A 4,969-nucleotide genomic window follows, 5' to 3' on the forward strand; every position below is an offset into this window, starting at 1 on the left:
AAATGATCGCCAAAGTGAAAAACCAATGTAGCCAGAAAATTTTTTCAGCAAATCACGTTGATAATGTGGAGGAACAAAACGAGTACGCATAGCAAGTTTTAACCCAGTCCAAGTAGCAGGAATATTTGCTGCATGTGTTCTACAATATTCAGACCACCAAATAGATGCAAAAGTCTGTGAACTCACAAGTAGCAAGCACTAACACGCAAGTGATCGGGTATTTTAAACATGCAAAGCGTTGTTCTACTTCCAATTCCCATGTAAGATATGCATCGGATTATATCTACCCTCAAATGGCGGAATATTCAGCTTCAGTTTAGCAACATGATCATCATCATTACGTACCGGGCGTGGAGGTGGTCGAGCGTGGCGGTTCAGCTGCCGTGGACGACCAGGTGCAGGTTGTTGGACTTCCTCGTCCTCCAGGACGTTCTCATCTACCTGCTCGTCCGCGTCCCCTTCATAATCTTCGTAGCCTTCATCGGAAGGCGCGTCATGCGCGGGCTGCCGCAGCAGGAGCGGTACCTGCGAGAACGTCCGCACGAGGAACGCGGCGCGCGCGGCGTTGCACGTTGGCGCGAGGCGGCGGCAACCGAGTCAAAAGCTCCCGGAACTTGGCGTCGAGCTTGGAGTTGAAAGCTGCCTCGAGGCCATCCAGCTTTGTCCGGCCGCGTCGGTGAGTTTGGCATCCACGTCATCAATGCGCGCATCGGTGTCGCGAGCATGCCCGCCCAAAAGGTGGGTGAAGTGAGCATGCAACTCGCCAGCGTCATCTTGGCCGGGTCAACAGCGGTCGGATCAATCGGTCCCGACATGGTTAGTACACAAAAAGCACAAATGTATATGCCTACAAACTACGGAATATGGTGGTTCACGCGCAATTCGTCAAGCAAAATACAAAGCTCTTACAAGTTCTTACCAAACAGGAGGAAGGTGATGTAACAACCAAGCAAGGATCGGCGTCTCCAAAGATTGCCAAAGCGATTACTGGTGTCGACACAGAGCACGTGGAGGCAATATGTAGAGCTGTAGGAAGGCTAATATGGTAGCAAAACAAGCAATTGTCAAAACAGCAATGCAATATTGAAAGTATGCTCAACAACGGTACGGGGCTGGTCCTAGGCTAGACCGTACTAGAGACGCGAGCCTAGAACACGAGCGAGGTCACGGCGCGGCACACAAGCAACTAGCAGCGATGAGGTGGCGATGAGGTGGCGACGCGAGGTGTGAAAAATCACTATGATGGCAAGTGTCTCAAACGGATCCCCAAGGTCTAAAAACAGTATAGCCTCGTAAAATTTTTTGTCGAAATTTCGGAGGTGCTCCGGAAAGCGCGCAGCGCCAAAAAAATGTCGCTGTAACGGCCGGTGGCGAAAAGTGATCGCCAAAGTGAAAAACCAATGTAGCCGGAAAATTTTTTCGGAAGCGTTTCCAGACTTTTTTTTTTTTTTTTTTTTTTTTTTGCTCTCCTTCCAATTCTTTATCGGCGGCCGAAACTTATCTCACGGAAATTTTTCTGCAGCGCAAGATGATATTAGAAGGTAACAGCTGAGTAGGAAAAACAATAAAACCTAATTCTACACGGGCTCGTCGCGGCGGAGAAACAACACGAATCCTTGTCGCGTAGGACACAGGGTATATGGTGGATACGGATGTATGTGGCAGGTGTATATGGCAATGGCGGAAGTATATGGCAGGGTGTATATGGCAGTGGCGGAAGTATATGGTGGGTGTATCTGGCGGTGGCGGAAGTATATGGTGGGTGTATATGGCGGTGATCGGCGTATGGTGCGAGTGGGCGGCGGCGGCGTGACTAATATGACCAGAACTCGAAACTCTAAGGAACTAGACGCTAAGACCAAGCAACTCGACACGAAGATGCGAGACACAAATTCAACTATGCAAAACTGAAAAGACAATGCAAGGCGTGGCAGGGGGTTTATGGGACGATATGATCTAAAAACCCTAACAGTATTTTTGGCTTTTTCGTGGTTTATGGGTATGATGGCAGATGCAATCTACACTAGGAAAACAGTAAATCTCACCGAGCAACCTGAAATCTGATACCACTTGATAGGGCAAAGGTGGCCGATCTTTCGATGAGAGTATGATAGCGTCGATTTGTTGGTGGAGTTCGTGCTTGACGATCCGACTACACGTGCAAAGCTCGTGCGCCAATGCAATCGCTAGGACAATCTCCGGGAGTTACCGATCTTGCGGATGCACGATCAGCCCGACCAGCGAGGGTCTTAATTCCTACCCGAAATCGAGAACAAGTAAGAACTAATAATGCAATCAGAATATTGCGGATATAGATGAAAGCTTTATTGAAAAGGTGGGATTCCGAATAGTCGGTCTTGTTCGGGCGTTGGCCTCAAAAGAAGTACACGAGAGTTGCAGCGATGGCTAACTTTTAATCTAATCAAAATCCGAGTCTAAACGTGACGGCTATGGGGGTATTTAAAGGAGGAAAAGGTGGGGTTTCGGCCAGCCATACATGTGGTGGCCGAACCAAACCCTAGAAGGCCTTTCCCCTTCAATACGGACTCTAAAAAGTGGCTGACTTAATTCCCGCGAAAATGACATGGGCCTGGCCCAAAACTAAAGGTGACGCAGCACCATATTATGCTATGGACGAAATTATGAAGTGGAGAACTCTATATTTCGTCCATGTCTTCATCTCTTCTTATGGTGGCTTCAAAGTTCTGAAATCTCCACTTGTGGCATCATCTTCAATCCTCAAGTGCTTGCTGCCATCTCCTCCATGTGTGATCATGCTCCAATGCTTGTCCTCCTCATCCATGCTTGGTCCATCATTCCTAAGAGTAACAAACATATCTGATTTAGGCAGCATCATATTCTCGTGTATGTGAGGAATAGTTCCAAGAAACGAAAGTACCTGATAGTTCAGTTGTTTGGCACGAGCTCGAGTGATTGGTCCTTGTATTTGTGTCGCTGTAGGTACAGCGGTTGTATCAAGAGATGGGATGTCCTCATCAATTACATATGGGAAGGACTCAATGAACTCAACCCATTTTGCATGACGTTTGTTCAAATTGTGTTGGCTTTTCAAGTACTTCAAAGACTCATGGTCGGAATGAATGATAAACTCTTTTGGCCAAAGATAGTGTTGTCAAACTTCAAGAACACGAACCAAAGCGTAGAGCTCCTTGTCATATATAGGATAGTTGAGGCGTGCGCCATCTAACTTCTCACTATAGTATGCCACGGGTTTGCCCTCTTGCATAAGAACACCACCAATACCAAGCCCACTTGCATCACACTCAATCTCAAAAGTTTTGGCAAAATTTGGAAGAACAAGAAGGGGAGCTTCGGTAAGGCGTTTCTTCAACTCATCAAAAGCATTTTGTTGGGCCTTGCCCCAAACAAACGGAACATTCTTCTTGGTAAGCTCATTCAAAGGGCAAGCAATGGTGCTAAAATCTTTCACAAAGCGGCGGTAGAAACCGGCAAGGCCATGAAAACTTCGGACTTGGCCAACATTTGTAGGAGTAGGCCAATTATGGATGGCCTCTACCTTGGAAGAATCAACTTCAATCCCATTAGCGGAAACCACAAAGCCAAGGAAAACCAATTTGTTTTGAGCAAAGGTGCACTTGGGGAGGTTAGCATAAAGCTTTTCATGACGCAAGATGCACAAGACTTCTCTCACATGTTGCACATGGTCCTCGAGACATTTGCTATAAATGAGAATATCATCGAAATAGACAACCACACTCTTGCCAATGAGAGGACGCAAGATGTGATTCATGAGGCGCATGAAAGTTGATGGAGCATTGGAAAGACCAAATGGCATAACGAGCCATTCATATAGACCAAGTTTGGTCTTGAATGCCGTTTTCCATTCATCACCAATAGCCATGCGGATTTGGTGGTAGCCACTACGCAAATCGATTTTAGAGAAAATCGTGGCACCACTAAGTTCATCAAGCATGTCATCTAAACGCGGAATGGGATGGCGGTAACGGACGGTAATGGCATTGATGGGGCGACAATCCATACACATCCGTTGCGTCTCATCCGGTTTAGGCACAAGAATCACGGGAACCGCACAAGGGCTAAGGCTTTCGCGAACGTACCCTTTAGCGAGGAGGTCTTGTATTTGGCGTTGGATCTCCTTTGTCTCTTCGGGGTTGGTGCGGTAGGCGGCACGGTTTGGAAGCGGAGCGCCGGGTATGAGGTCGATGCGGTGCTCGATGCCTCGAAGCGGTGGTAGTCCATGAGGGAGCTCGTCGGGAAGACGTCTTGAAACTCCTTCAAAAGAGACAACAAAGACGAAGGAATGTTGGTTAAGTCGTTAGTCGCCGATGATGGTCCCTTGCATATGAGGACGTAGTGCAATATGGTGGATGGGTTTGCTTGCACTTCTCTCCACTCGCTTTTGGTGGCTAGGAGGACGCTCTTTCGCTCACTCATGTATGGCTTGTGGCGCTCACTCTCCATTTGGTGGGTCGCTCCCTCACCTCTCAACTCACTATGGTGGGAGTGGTGTTGTGCCCTCGCTAGAGCCTTCGCGTTGTCGGCGATGATTTGGCTAGGAGTCATGGGGCGTAGCTCGAACTTCTTGTCGTTGACCTTGAAGGTGTATGTGTTGGAGAGTCCATCATGTATAGCCTTCTTGTCATATTGCCAAGGGCGGCCAAGCAACATGTGGCACACCGTCATGGGTACCACGTCACACTCAATAGTATCCTCATAAGGTCCAATCTTGAAAGTGACGGTGACGGTATGTTGTATCTTGACGTTGCCCTTGTCACTCAACCATTGGATATGGTAAGGGTGAGGATGCTTGCGGAGAGTGAGGTTGAGCTTCTCACACAACTCGGTGCTTGCAAGGTTATGGCAACTTCCACCGTCTATGATGACCTTGATCGACTTGCCACCAATTCCGGCACGGGTGTGGGGACCCGGACTAACTGTCCGAAATACCCTGTTATGTATACAGTTC

Source organism: Lolium rigidum, chromosome 1, assembly GCF_022539505.1.
Source record: "Lolium rigidum isolate FL_2022 chromosome 1, APGP_CSIRO_Lrig_0.1, whole genome shotgun sequence".
Lineage (NCBI taxonomy): Eukaryota > Viridiplantae > Streptophyta > Magnoliopsida > Poales > Poaceae > Lolium > Lolium rigidum.